The sequence below is a fragment of the Bos mutus genome, chromosome 5 (genome assembly GCF_027580195.1).
Source record: "Bos mutus isolate GX-2022 chromosome 5, NWIPB_WYAK_1.1, whole genome shotgun sequence".
Lineage (NCBI taxonomy): Eukaryota > Metazoa > Chordata > Mammalia > Artiodactyla > Bovidae > Bos > Bos mutus.
Genome location: NC_091621.1, coordinates 40,399,266 through 40,414,216, shown reverse-complemented (window position 1 = coordinate 40,414,216; position 14,951 = coordinate 40,399,266). Strand labels below are relative to the sequence as shown.

The 14,951-nt window shown below is 42.8% G+C and overlaps 1 long non-coding RNA gene and 1 pseudogene across 1 annotated transcript in view; one reads left to right on the top strand and one right to left on the bottom strand.

The window, feature by feature from the left end:
* The first annotated feature begins 740 nt into the window (after positions 1-740).
* On the top strand, positions 741-3,436 carry LOC102265355 (olfactory receptor 10AD1-like; annotated as a pseudogene).
* A 7,715-nt stretch (positions 3,437-11,151) lies between these two features.
* LOC138987927 (uncharacterized) overlaps positions 11,152-14,951 on the bottom strand; it is a 45,009-nt gene continuing 41,209 nt past the window's right edge. The window contains exon 8 of the long non-coding RNA XR_011464229.1: positions 11,152-11,605. This is a non-coding gene — a long non-coding RNA (uncharacterized lncRNA). The remainder of the gene's footprint in view (positions 11,606-14,951) is intronic.

The following is a 14,951-nucleotide window of genomic DNA, read 5'->3' as shown; positions in this document are numbered from 1 at the left end:
GATGGCAGTTAACAAGGCACTATGTATCACAGAATATTCTCTCTAACAAACAAGCCACAAATAAACATTTGTGCTCCTGTAGATCAGAATAATTCCATAAATCGAAATTCAGTTTCTTCTTAGTCAAGTCAACCTATCTGAAATGTAGCTCACTTACTTCTCTTGCCCAGACTCTGACCTCAGCGTCAACAAGTCCACGGGTGCCCAGGATTCAAAGCCACCCTTGGATTAAATAGTTCACTCTGCCCCTCTGTGACATTTCTTGGCCCTCAATATGAAAATTTCTAGGTTCAAGTTCTAGGGGATCATTCCAAAACAGATATAATGGGAATGGCCTACTCCCCAAACACTGCCTATACCTATTAGGAAACACCTACAGGGAATGCAAAGCTAAAAATTGGCAGTAACAGCATGCTGCTGCTAAGTCGCTTCAGTCGTGTCCGACTCTGTGTGACCCCATAGACGGCAGCCCACTAGGCTCCTCTGTCCCTGGGATTCTCCAGGCAAGAACACTGGAGTGGGTTGCCAATTCCTTCTCCAATGCATGAAAGTGAAAAGTGAAAGTGAAGTCACTCAGTCGGGTCCGACTCGTAGCAACCCCGTGGACTGGAACCTACTAGGCTCCTCGGTCCATGGGATTTTCCAGGTAAGAGTACTGGAGTGGGGTGCCATTGCCTTCTCCAAGTAAGAGCATATATATCTTCTAAAATTAAGATAGGCAACATGAGAGATTTAAAGACATGGAGAGCAGAGAGGAATTCAACCAGAGGCAGCTTAATGACAGATACCCACCACCAGAGATGAGAAAGGAAGAAGGAAAAGAAAAGTAGAAATAAGTGGAAAAACTGGGTGAAAGGAAAGCAGAGGAGGGAAATTGAGAGTATGTAGAAAAGGAAGTGGAAGAAGAGAAAATGAAGAACTAAACGTTAAGAAGGAATACAGTGTCTATAAGCATCTGAAAGTAGAAGGGATCTATCTGATATATCCTAACTCCAAAACACGATTAAAAAGTAGGAGAGATTTAATATGAACATAATGACTTCCTAAACATTACAGTGAGAATAGAGCATGCAAATTTTGAATGCTTGTTCTCTGATGATAGAAAAAGAAAAAGATTTACTGCTATTAGTAAAGGGACAGATTGAAGTTGTCTGAAGGTCTATTCAGAAATATTGAATCTGTGCCCTACTCAGAACTCCCCTGTTCTCACAGGATGATTGGATCCCTTCCACCCAATTACGTATAGCTCTAAATTCCTACCTAAGAAGGAAAACTGATAGGTAGCGTGCAAGAGCTCACAACCAGGCCCATCTCCAGCACGCACGACGTGGGTCATTAATGCAGCAGCAGCAGCAAACACCGGGAGCTTGAGACTGGAAAGAAGTAGGATGACTGGGACGGGCTGAGCCTGATGTTTCAAGTTATGCTAATCATTTTCACCTGAGAGATAATCCTGAGGGTTAGCATGTTTTTATTTTCTCTAAAGGGGCTTCCCTGGTGGCTCAGATGGTAAAGAATCTGCCTGCAATTCAGGAGACCCAAGACCCTGATGATGGGAAAGATTGAGGACAGGAGGTGAAGGGGGCAACAGAGGATGAGATGGTTGGATGATATCACCAGCTCAGTGGACATGAGTTTGAGCAAACTCTGGGAGATAGTGAAGGACAGGGAAGCCTGGTGTGCTGCAGTCCATGGGGTTGCAAAGAGTCAGACACCACTTAGCAACTGAACAACAACAATTCTCTCTCAAAATTCAACCCATTCATTGTTTTAAATAGGTAGCTCAGTTGGTAAATTATCTGCCTGCAATGCAGGAGACCTGGCTTCGATTCCTGGGTCAGGAAGATCCCCTGAAGAAGGAAATGGCAACCCACTCCAGTATTCTTGCCTGGAGAATCCCATGGACAGAGGAGCCTGACAGGCTATATAGTCCATGGGATTGCAAGAGTCAGACACAACTTAGTGACTAAACCCCCACCACCATACTTGAGCTTTTTTTCTTTTTTAGAAAAATACATCTTCAAGTGTCTGTCAAGTGCATCCTTGATATAATCTTTTATGAACTAACATCCCTTCCTCTGAAATACTCCACTCCTCTCTTTGGCATGGGTTCTGGAAATCTATCTTGTTTTTTCACCTCTGATTGCATTTTGACTAAAGGCTAATCTTTCAACACTGAGGATCCTGGAGCAGATACTTTACTTGACTTCAGCCTGATTAAACTAGAATAAAATATAGCCACCACTTCCTTATTTTTAATGTTATGATTCCATGGATGCAGCCTATGGTGACCATGGTACTCTAACTGCCCCATACAGTGCCAATTACATTATGTTTACTTAAGTTACAAAACATTTATCACCAATCACCCATCTTGTGCTATTATAGCTGTGTTTCGGGGATCAAGTGAGTACCTTGCATTACTCTACAGCTGTCTCTCTTGTGCTTTTCCTGTCCTTTGTCCTCAAGCAGATCCAAGCCAGTGGACCTATGGAATGGCAGCACCGTGACAGAGTTTATCCTCGTGGGCTTTGAGCAGAGCACCCCTTCCACTCGGGCATTGCTCTTTGCCCTCTTCCTAGCCCTCTACAGCCTTGCCATGGCCATGAATGGCCTCATCATCTTCATCACCTGGACAGACCCCAGGCTCAACAGCCCCATGTACTTCTTCCTTGGCCACCTGTCCTTCCTGGATGTCTGCTTCATCACCACCACCATCCCACAGATGCTGGTCCACCTGATAGTGAAGAACCATGTTGTCTCCTTTGTCTCTTGCATGACCCAGATGTACTTGGTCTTCTGTGTGGGTGTGGCTGAGTGCATCCTCTTGGCTTTCATGGCCTATGACCGTTATGTTGCCATCTGCCACACACTGGCCTATGCCTAGATCATGAGCCAGCAGGTCTGTGTGAGCCTGGTGAGTATTGCCTGGTCCTTTGGGCTGATCAATGGCATCTTGCTTGAGTATATGTCATTCCAGAATCCCTTCTGCAGAGACAACCACATAGAAAACTTCTTCTGTGAGGCCGCTATAGTGATTGCTCTCTCCTGTGGAGACCCCCAGTTTAGTCTGAGAGTCATCTTTGCCGATGCCATTGTGGTGCTGCTCAGCCCCATGGTGCTCATCGTCATCTCCTATGCCCACATCCTGGCCTCCATCCTGGGCAGGAACTCCTCCTCTGGTCGAGGCAAGACCTTCTCTACTTGTGCCTCTCATCTGACCGTGGTCATCTTTTTCTACACCTCGGCCATGTTCTCTCACATGAACCCCCGCAGCACACACGGTCCTGACAAAGACAAGCCTTTCTCCCTCCTCTACACCATCATCACCCCCATGTGCAACCCCGTCATCTACAGTTTCCGAAACAAAGAAATGAAGGGGGCCATGGCGAGGGCCCTTAGGAGAAGCAGCCTTTCCCAGGCAGAGTCTGTCTAGTGGGAAGATGCCTGGAGGGGCAGCTTCCTCCTCCAGTCCTGAGAGTTGGATAACTTTCCTGTGCTGAGAGGCTCCAGGAAAGAGCATTCATAGGTTCCTTTGCACCAGCATCAGGCCTGGAAGATCCTATTGATATCTAATGCTCATCTATCTGATGTATCTTTAAACACTGTGTTCTCTTGGACCTTCTTCATGAGACTTGGAAATCTTCCTGCTGAGTAATTTTCTTCTAAGTTCTCACAACAGGATCTATAAACACATAAGTACACTTAATTCTATTTCATTTTCTTTGCATAGCACTTTTATATGCTCTTCCCAGCCTCAGTTCTGCCTAGATATTTAGGAGTAAACCTTTTCTTTCAACTTAATCTGTTTTTTTTTTTCTCACACTCCACTCTCTCTTCCTGAATCTGCCCTCATCCACTCTGCTCCTATATGAGAAACAGTAGAGGAAGAAGTAAGAAAAAAGGAATCAGGGAGCAGTGTTAGACATTAAGAAAAGTCAGCTAGAGAAAAGAAGAAAAAGAAAAATTAGGGATCAGCAGCCTAAAATTCATCTTGTTTGCCTCCACTAGCCCATGAGGGGGAATTTGTGGTGGCATTAAATTAGCAACACTGCATTTGGTGTATGTTTGTGTTTCTCCGTGTTGGGAAAGGGCAAGTAGGAGATGTTAGGTGTCACATGCCTTCTAAGTCCTCCAGTTTCCTTAAATGCATGACTATTTGATATTTTCCATTATATCCAAGTAATACGTACCTCTATCAAGCTTCTCAGACTACCAGTTTCTTTGCTGTTACCCATCAGATCAGATCAGTCGCTCAGTCGTGTCCGACTCTGTGACCCCATGAATCACAGCATGCCAGGCCTCCCTGTCCATCACCAATTCCCGGAGTTCACTCAGACTCATGTCCATCGAGTCAGTGATGCCATCCAGCCATCTCATCCTCTGTTGTCCCCTTCTCCTCTTCCCGCCAATCCCTCCCAGCATCAGAGTCTTTAACAATGAGTCAACTCTTTGCATGAGGTGGCCAAAGTACTGGAGTTTCAGCTTTAGCATCATTCCTTCCAAAGAAATCCCAGGGCTGATCTCCTTTAGACAGACTGGTTGGTTCTCCTTGCAGTCCAAGGGACTCTCAAGAGTCTTCTCCAACACCACAGTTCAAAAGCATCAATTCTTCGGCGCTCAGCCTTCTTCACAGTCCAACTCTCACATCCATACATGACCACAGGAAAAACCATAGCCTTGACTAGATGAACCTTTGTTGGCAAAGTAATGTCTCTGCTTTTCAATATGCTATCTAGGTTGGTCATAACTTTCCTTTCAAGGAGTAAGCATCTTTTAATTTCATGGCTGCAGTCACCATCCGCAGTGATTTTGGAGCCCAGAAAAATAAAGTCTGACACTGTTTCCACTGTTTCCCCATCTATTTCCCATGAAGTGATGGGACCAGATGCCATGATCTTCGTTTTCTGAATGTTGAGCTTTAAGCCAACTTTTTCACTCTCCACTTTCACTTGCATCAAGAGGCATTTGAGTTCCTCTTCACTTTCTGCCATAAGGGTGGTGTCATCTGCATATCTGAGGTCATTGATATTTCTCCCGGCAATCTTGATTCCAGCTTGTGTTTCTTCCAGTCCAGCATTTCTCATGATGTACTCTGCATATAGGTTAAATAAACAGGGTGACAATATACAGCCTTGACGAACTCCTTTTCCTATTTGGAACCAGTCTGTTGTTCCATGTCCAGTTCTAACTGTTGCTTCCTGACCTGCATACATATTTCTCAAGGGGCAGATCAGGTGGTCTGGTATTCCCATCTCTTTGAGAATTTTCCACAGTTTATTGTGATTCATACAGTCAAAGGCTTTGGCATAGTCAATAAAGCAGAAATAGATGTTTTTCTGGAACTCTCTTGATTTTCCCACGATCCAGTGGATGTTGGCAATTTGATTTCTGGCTCCTCTGCCTTTTCTAAAACCAGCTTGAACATCAGGACGTTCACGGTTCACATATTGCTGAAGCCTGGCTTGGAGAATTTTAAGCATTACTTTACTAGCGTGTGAGATGAGTGCAATTGTGTGGTAGTTTGAGCATTCTTTGGCATTGCCTTTCTTTGGGATTGGAATGAAAACTGACCTTTTCCAGTCCTGTGGCCACTGCTGAGTTTTCCAAATTTACTGGCATATTGAGTGTAGCACTTTCACAGCATCATCTTTCAGGATTTGGAATAGCTCAACTGGAATTCCATCACCTCCACTAGCTTTGTTCATAGTGATAAGGCCCACTTGACTTCACATTCCAGGATGTCTGGCTCTAGGTCAGTGATCACACCATCGTGATTATCTGGGTCATGAAGATCTTTTTTGTACAGTTCTTCTGTGTTTTCTTGCCATCTCTTCTTAGTATCTTCTGCTTCTGTTAGGTCCATACCATTTCTGTCCTTTATCGAGCCCATCTTTGGATGAAATGTTCCTTTGGTATCTCTGATTTTCTTGAAGAGATCTCTAGTCTTTCCCATTCTGTTGTTTTCCTCTATTTCTTTGCACTGATCGCTGAAGAAGGCTTTCTTATCTCTTCTTGCTATTTTTTGGAACTCTGCATTCAGATGTTTATATCTTTCCTTTTCTCCTTTGCTTTTCGCTTCTCTTCTTTTCATAGCTATTTGTAAGGCCTCCCCAGACAGCCATTTTGCTTTTTTGCATTTCTTTTCCAGGGGGATGGTCTTGATCCCTGTCTCCTGTACAATGTCAAGAACCTCATTCCGTAGCTCATCAGGCACTCTATCTATCAGGTCTAGGCCCTTAAATCTATTTCTCACTTCTACTGTATAATCATAAGGGATTTGATTTAGGTCATACCTGAATGGTCTAGTGGTTTTCCCTACTTTCTTCAATTTAAGCCTGAATTTGGCAATAAGGAGTTCATGGTCTGAGCCACAGTCAGCTCCTGGTCTTGTTTTTGCTGACTGTATAGAGCTTCTCCATCTTTGGCTGCAAAGAATATAATCAATCTGATTTTGGTGTTGACCATCAGGTGATGTCCATGTTTAGAGTCTTCTCTTGTGTTGTTGGAAGAGGGTGTTTGTTATGACCAGTGCATTTTCTTGGCAAAACTCTATTAGTCTTTTCCCTGCTTCATTCTGTATTCCAAGGCCAAATTTGCCTGTTAAGCCAGGTGTTTCTTGACTTCCTACTTTGGCATTCCAGTCCCCTATAATGAAAAGGACATCCTTTTTGGGTGTTAGTTCTAAAAGGTCTTGTAGGTCTTCATAGAACCGTTCCACTTCAGCTGCTTCAGCGTTACTGGTTGGGGCATAGACTTGGATTACTGTGATATTGAATGGTTTGCCTTGGAAATGAACAGAGATCATTCTGTCATTTTTGAGACTGCATCCAAGTACTGCATTTCAGACTCTTTTGTTGACCATGATGGCTACTCCATTTCTTCTGAGGGATTCCTGCCCGCAGTAGTAGATATAATGGTCATCTGAGTTCAATTCACCCATTCCAGTCCATTTCAGTTCACTGATTCCCAGAATGTCGACATTCACTCTTGCCATCTCTTGTTTGACCACTTCCAATTTGCCTTGATTCATGGACCTGACATTCCAGGTTCCTGTGCAATACTGCTCTTTACAGCATCAGACCTTGCTTCTATCACCAGTCACATCCACAGCTGGGTATTGTTTTTGTTTTGGCTCCATCCTTCATTCTTTCTGGAGTTATTTCTCCACTGATCTCCAGTAGCATATTGGGCACCTACTGACCTGGGGAGTTTCTCTTTCAGTATCCTATCATTTTGCCTTTTCATACTGTTACCCATGCCCCTAATTAACTCTTCTCTCCCTACTTCCTTTTTGGTAGCCATCTATCATTTAATTCCAATTCAGTCCTATTCCATCTTACCTCCTCATCTTAAATGGAAACATTTCACTCCCTGTATTTTAAGGAACATCACTCCAACACTACTTCCACCATTTCTGAAGATTTTCTATTTGTGATCTCAATCTTTCTAGCTTCTCTCCTTAACTTAATCCAACATACCTTGAAAGGGCATTATATTCTCAGCTGTTCTCGTTCTTTGAAGACTGCATCTTTCTCATGCTCCTTTCATAATAGGTAGGAAAGAAAATGATACAGGCCTGTGCTTTGTTTTCTGGTGCTACTTCCGTTAAGATGAATGCACCTCACTTGGGATGCTCTCAGATAGATATATAACCCTTTCCACATCCTGCATATCACCTACTACCCTCTACAGTGACCTAAAGTAGTAGCTTCCCTCCACAAAGCTCTACTGTTTTAAGTCCAAACTGGTGAGTCTGTAGATATGAGAATATGTAAGAAGCATTTCTCAGATAACAAGGAGGAAATGAGACACTACTGTAATCAAGAAGAAACAATAAGCAAAGTACTTAAACATTTACATCATCAAAGAAAAACTACACCAGGGCAAAGTGAAGCAGGCAAGAAAGATTTTATTTAAGACTACTGCAACAAGGAGATCAAATTCAACTCTGCTGAAACAAGGGGCTGGAGAGTTTTTAAGAGCTGCAGTAGGGAGATATTTAGGCGACCTGTGGGTGGTAATTGCTCTTATCCAGAGGAAAAGTAAGCTTGCGTGCTGTAGTTTATAATTTGGGGCAAGACACCCATTAAAGTTAGATCCCTACCCTCCCACAGAGACTAGGAAATAGGGGTGCTATCTTCCTTGAGGATTATATTTCGAAGGGATGGTTCCCGGGTCCTTGAGTAAGACATTCCCTTGGTCTAAAAACTGGAAAGTGGTTTTTAGGTAGGTTTCTGTACATTTCAAAGGGGCAGAGAAAGAATTTGCAATTCCAAGTTTCTAAAGTGAATGCTCTAAGAAAAGAGATCAGGGACAACAGTCAAGAAGAAAGTTGTCCTAAGTGTAGTCCAGGGAAAGGGGAATGTTAAGGTCTTCCTGGTCACCATTATTCTTCCCTCAGCATCTCAGTTCCTTCTCCAGTTTGAAAACTTCTGTTTCAAAAAGCCTTAAAATTTTGTTAAAAGGTAGGGGTGGGAGAAAAGAGAAAAAAAGAAGAAAAAAAAAGAAAGGGAAAGGAGAGGAAAGTGTGCTTTTTAAAAAAGTCTTCTGAGAGATAATTTAATATTTTCCCAGCACTGTTGCATGCTGACATAAACAAGACACAGTTCCAGCTTTTAAGCTCTAAGTCTATTAGGGCTGGTAAGAACCGACTCAATGGACATGAGTTTGGGTGAACTCCGGGAGCTGGTGATGGACAGGGAGGCCTGGCATGCTGCGGTTCATGGGGTTGCAAAGAGACATGACTGAGCGACTGAACTAAACTGAAGAACCAGTAATGGTAATACAAAGGGCAAACTTATATAACAGGCCTATACAAAGTAGAAGACTATATATGAGAAGACAGATAACAGCACTCACATTTATTATTTAGGTTCTAATAGCTTCTTTCAGTCTTCACAAAACCCTTTAGGCTCTAGTACTGCCTTCATTTTGAGTTGCAAAACTGAGGCTCAAAGAGGCCTCAGTTGAACTGAACAAATCAGTTCAAAATTTCATCACATTTCAAATGTCATAGATGTAATTCTACCTTGGGCAACAGTTCCAGAGCCTGAACTCCTTAAGAGGTCATTGAATACTTTCCTGAAGAATGGGGCAGGCTTTATACTGAGAAGGTGATATTAGAACTAAGCCTTAAATAATCATCAGTAAATGAAAGGTAGAAAATGGGGCGGGGTTGACAGCCGTTGACAGGGACTAGTAATTCCAGACTACAGGAACTGCCTCATCATAGACATAGTGTGTTAAACGTGGGTGGTGACGGGCGAGTATGGCCAGGAACACTGGGATTTGGCTGAGTGACCTAGAACTGTCTTCTCAAAAGCCATTTAAGGTCTTGGGCTCCCAGGAGACCCGAGCGCCGGACAGGAACCGACGCATTGGTGTACGGGGTTAGCAGAGACTGGCCCAGGGGCAGAAAAATGTGGGGAAGGAAACCCAGGAATTCTACCCAGAGTCCCGGCTCAGCCCGCCCTCAGATGTAGCCCGGCCCTGGGCTCTTTTCACCTAAAGCTGGCCCAGTGCTTCCCAGCCCTGTTAGCCGCCGCACCACTAAACTACCCAGAAGGCCTCGGGGTCCTGATCAGATTGCCACCGCCAGAAGAGGTGGGCGTGGTCCGAGCTAAGAACCTGCGCCAATCAGCCTTCCCCAGCCTCTAGGAGCTTCGCTAAAACAACCAATAAGCGCCTTCTCCTTGGCTGCCCATTCCCCGCGGGAGAGCTGGAATCTGATCACTCTGAGAGACACCAGCTATTCTGTGAGACTGCAGGCCTCCGCTCCCGCTAGGGCCTGCGGGCCTCTGGCTTAGGATACCCTCCCAGCCCCGGGCAATTGTTGAAATGCCTCTCCAGTTTGACGGAGGATGGGATGGGGGCGGAGCAAGGCTGAAGGCAGGCGTGAGCGTAGATCTTTGCGTATCACGTGGAATCACCCTAGCTCCTATCCTTGTCATGGATCTGTAATCTCGTTCTTTCCAAGCGATATCCCCCGTTTCAGAGAGTTGCATAATTGTTGGATTCCTCTTCCCTCTTTTGGACAACAGCAGTGTTCTCTGAATTTCTTTACCTCCCTTTCCAGTTACTGACTCCAGGAAACCTTCCTTGATCCTTTCCCTCTTCTGGGTTCAATCGGGTCGCAGAGTCGGACAAGACTGAGCGACTAAGCACAGAACAGCGAGTTCCCTTCATAACCTGTGCGTTTTCCTAACACTGTACACTGTAACTTAGCTTTTCTGCCTTCCTCACTAATCTGAGATTCATTTTTGAGTCCTTAGCACATTGCCTGACTATCAGTTCAGTTCAGTCGCTCAGTCGTGTCCGACTCTTCGCGACCCCATGAATCGCAGCACGCCAGGCCTCCCTGTCCATCACCAACTCCCGGAGTTCACTCAGACTCAGGTCCATCGAGTCTGACTATAGGTGGTGCTATAGCTCTGTTTCCTCAGTAAAATCTTATGCAGAATCCTGATGCAATAACCATACTAAAGCAAAGCTGTTCTGATGATAGTGTCCAGAGCCCTGGACGTTAAAGGAAGCCCCTGAGGCACAATTATTAGTGACTTCAGCTGAAGTAATCAGTTTAATATATATGGCTTACCCAAGACATGAAAACTAAACATATCTAGAACCTCTAGGAACACCCTTAAAAAAAATCTCATTTTTGAATTTCCAGTCTAAAGACCTAGAGAGTTGTTTCTCTCTTTAGTATAATCCCTCACTCTCTTCACTTAGCTCTCAGCTTCACAGGCTAAGCTGTATGGACCACATCGACAGATTCCCTTACCTCTGACTTTCTACTGGGTTCAGCCAGTGAGTAGCATAGGCAGAATATCAGAGGGAAGTAGGAGTGTGAGGTTGAGGCATATAATCCTTCGGACCTCGGTTTCCCTATGAGGGTTGTGGGCTCACTTGAGTCCCCTTGCTAAAATCTCACTCCCACCTTGTGGCCCCCTCTACTTAGTTCTCTGTTTTTTTTTTTTCATTGATTGATGATTGGTTTACAATATTGGTTTGAACCACCATCTCCCATTAACTCTTAAGGCTGAGCCCCTCTAATGTTAGATTTCAAGAACTGCCCACCCCCCTTGTGATTTCCCTATACCATGCCCACACCTTTGCAAATAAATCTTTATTAAACTTCTTCAAATTATTGTGATTTGAATGTGCCATCTGTTTCCTGGAAATGCTCTTATACAAGACCTTTCTCTTTTACTGAGGTAGTGGAAACAGTTATCTCAGATGCAAACGTTTGAAGGCTGTATGATGTATTAGAAAAATCATGGGCTTTGAAGTTGAAGAGCACTGAGTCTCATGTCATTCATTCATTTGGCAGATGTTGCTCAGTCCTGTTAGTTGTGGTAGAGATTTTAGAAACACAGACCATTCCCCAAGAACCCTCTTCTCCCACAGTGGTGGGTGCTGGCAATCACTTTAGTTAAGTATCATGGGACACCACCCCTCCCCCATCATCACCACGATCAGTATGATCAAGCTGGATCAACTACGTCCTCTTTCCTGGGATTTTGGTATGTAGTAAGTACAGTCCATTGCTAGCCTGGAACAAGCAGACACTCAAGCTATGGAGTAGTTGTCTTCTGCCATGTACCTGAAGAAACAAAAAAAAATTGGCAGGGAGAATAGGTGAAAGTCATCAGACAGAGGGAAGTAGAGGTAAAATAACGTGTCTCCAGACAACGAACCTAAGATAATGACTGCCCAGGATTTGGTTAGCTTTGGAGATCTGCCTACCTTCTTGCTCTTGAGTTTGTGAGATAACCATGCATCCTATATAAACTCCATTTTCCCCCTCAAAACTATTACAGATGAGTTTCTATTTCTCACAACAAAAAGTCTTGACTAAGACAGTCTTTAGCTCAATGTGGTTATAAAGACTGAGTGATAAATGAGATAAAGTATTTCAGATATCTAAATCAGAACCTCCAAAACATTACTTTCTCCCTTCCAACTGTAAATGACACTCGTGTGTCTGAGAATCAGACTTCCATGTTTTTTAGACTTCTTATTCAGAATGAAAAGCCCATATCACTGTCAGTATTTTTGCAAGCTGTTCATCATTCCAGCTTTTCCTCTTTCAAATGCTATTTTGTTCATGTTCTAGGTGCTAATATATTTGTGTTTTCATTTGTTTTAAAAATTTTGTTCCTGGGAGGATTGAGTTAATTACAGTTCTCTGTTCCTGACAAGCTATCATTGGTCCCTGCAAGGAAAGGCCCTCTTGATTTATGTCTTTAATAATTTTTATTCTGTCTTTATACCCTTTATCTCCACTCCCCTCGCCTCACTGCTGCAACAGTAGACAATTTTCTAATATGCTTAAAATGTATATATTTTGGTTTAAATGTGTTCTCAAAAGCTAGTTTTTATTTTGTAGGCATGAGAACTTAAATTTGAAATGCTAGAAAAAGGTAGAGACCCTCAATCTAACAAAGGGAATCCACAGAAACAAACAAAAAAACCTGTAGTTCATATCATACTTAAGATGAAATCTTGAATACTTTTTCCTTCATATAAGGAATAAAACAACTATTTCCATTCTTAGTATTTTAATCAGTATTAAGGCCTAAAGAGTAAAAAGGAAGAATTAAAACTGTCTTTACTAACAAACGGCATGATGGTACACACATAAAATCCATCCATGTTATGAAAATCCATTCATAACAAAGGTGGAACTGCTAAGCAGTATGGAAAAAGGTTTTTGAATTAAGGATACCCAAACAACTTGGCTTCCCCAATGGCTCAGTGGTAAAGAATCTGCCTGCCAATGCAGGAGATGTGGGTTCAATCCCTGGGTCAGGAAGATCCTCTGGAGTAGGATATAGCAACCTACTCCAGTATTCTTGCTTGCAGAATTCTATGGAAAGAGAAGCCTGGTGAGCTACAGTCCATGGGGTCACAAAGAATGAGACATGACTGAACAATTGAGCACACCCATACACAGACAACTACTTTTCATACAGAAAACAAGTGACACCAACATTTGCCTCCTACTTGATGTATGCAGAATACAAAAACCACTTCCATATCATTTATTAGATCTAATTGGTAAAACAATAAAGCTTTAGAAGATAAAATATAAAAATATTTACATGATGCCAGGGTTGGGAAATGTTCCTTAAGACAAAAGTACTAACAAAAAAAGGGGGAATCTTACATATGACTATATTAAAATTAAGAAATTCTGTTTACCATGTCCCAAAGAAAGACACGGAATTTTGTGAGCTGTGCATAGTAGCCTGTCAGTTGTTATACTTCTCTACCATTTATTAAATATTAGTAACAACAATGCTTGTTCTCAAAAAAATTAATGTCACCCTTTATGGAGTTAATCATCTTAATTCAGGACAGCTATTTCCCTTTTTAAAAATTATACCCAGCTTCAAAATTTGTTAGATTGCACAATATGGTATTTTGTATTTTGATCAGTTAAAAATTGGATAAGGATGAGTTTTTTCTTTAACACTATACCTACAGATGGTGCAATATATTCGATATTACTCTTTCAGACTTAGTGACAAGTGAGTTAAAGACTTTAGGACTTCATTTGTGGTTAAAGAACAAAGGATCCAGTGTTATTCCTGTACAGAGGTCTATTTATCACCCCAGAAAAAAATGTCCCTCAAGAATGAACCCAAGAGCCTGAGGAAAGGTCAGGATATGCCTCTTCATCTTGATTCAAAGTCAGAGGGAGATAGATTTAAAGTTATTTCTATACTACCTAGATTGGAAGCTGTTCATCTTCTTCATTTCATGTATCAATTTCAAAATAACATTCCTTCCCTAAAGATACTCCTAGAAGAGGTTGACCCCGTTTCTCACCTTGTTCTACAGATGACAGTTTCCTGATCTCCTGGCAGGGTGGCCTTTGTTTGCCTTACCCTCTGCTCTGGTTTCTCCTCATGTTGCACTAATGTCATGAACACAAGCGGTTCCTAATAAGGGGCTTCCTTCAGCACCCCAGTGGACTGTCCCTTGGCACATGATATCAAAGACTGCTTGAGGAGAAAGTGAAAATAGAGGCTTAAACGTGGCACACTATCACATTATCAGCCCTGTAGTCCCTGGCCAAGTTTGATGAAATGCTGCCTCTATAGCTTCAACCCTGTGCAATTGCTAAATCCATCTGAGCAAGGCAGGGGAGGAAATTAGAGCCTTCCTACTGCCAGCAGAGGTATGCAAAATTAGTCTTATTGACATGGCCCACCCTTTCCTGTGCTGTGCTGCTTATAAGGTCTTGCTTGGATTCTTATACTAACAAAACAATTGTTTAAAAAAAAGAGTATACAAGACAAGTAGGACATTTTGAACATGACTAGATAATCGATTTCATTTAGGAACTGTTCTGAATTAAACATTTTTCCAAAGAAAACTTCATTTCCTGGCATCTCACATTGGATTGAATCTTCCTTAATCCCTCGGGTTGACAGTGATAGGTTATAGGTAGGTTCTACCTCTGGGGAATGGGGATTCTTTGTCTGACATAAGGGGTCAAGAAACAGACATATCATGACCTCTAGTTCTTATAAACAGCAGTCTTAGGTGGGGAAAAAAATGTTCTGCCTGGCAAATCTGAAACTAACCCAGAATTTCCAGGGCGCTTTGCCAATGGACATGTTTCCCTGAGGATCCTAAGACTGCTCTGATCTGCTTAGACTCCTGAGACCTGATCAGATAAAGACAGACTTAAAAATGGATTCTTCATCTGTTATAGTAAGTTTCCTATAGTAGCCAGAGAGAAGCAGTCTCTACTTCCATGATGTTGTGAGCCTGCTGGATCTCTTGCTACACTGGTGTGTGCGTGTGTGTGTGTGTGATAGAGTGAGAAAGATAGCGTGGAGAGTACAGTAGAGTCAGAGGGAATAGAGACTTGGAAACTCAAAGTATACATGAGCAGCTGGCTTACAGCAGAACTCACAGCACCTTCACTCTGGGCC